Genomic DNA, 546 nt, shown 5'->3' on the forward strand with positions numbered 1-546 from the left:
TACCATTTCATGTTGTTATCGATCGTTTTTCACATCAAAATGAGTTGAATAGATTGAATTGTGTTGATTTTCACATTTCATTTGATTTAATAATTCATAAGCCACATTCTTTCTTATGAAAACTGTTATTTTGATTATTCATAATAAGAAATTTTAATAAAGTAATAGATAGAGATGAACAAAATAATTTGTATTGATAATTGAAACTAAGATAATATGAATAATAATGAAACAAAAGAAAGAATAACACTCAAAATGATAAATGAAATAATACAAGTTTCATTTAATGAAAAATGTTTATTATCATATTTAGATTTGATAAACAAATGTTTATTTTATCAACATTTCTTATTGTATTGAAATGTATAATGAATATAATTTAATACACAAAAATACGACGCAACAAAAACATGAATATGAATAAAATATGATGAAGAATAAAATAATAACAATAAAACAAATAAATAAAAATTGAATAAACCAAAATTCATAGAATAAATTATACAACACATAATACATTGTTGAATATAATACTTCTATATTTTA

Source organism: Entamoeba histolytica, genomic scaffold, assembly GCF_000208925.1.
Source record: "Entamoeba histolytica HM-1:IMSS scf_1104750517807 genomic scaffold, whole genome shotgun sequence".
In the NCBI taxonomy this organism is placed as follows: Eukaryota; Evosea; order Mastigamoebida; family Endamoebidae; genus Entamoeba; species Entamoeba histolytica.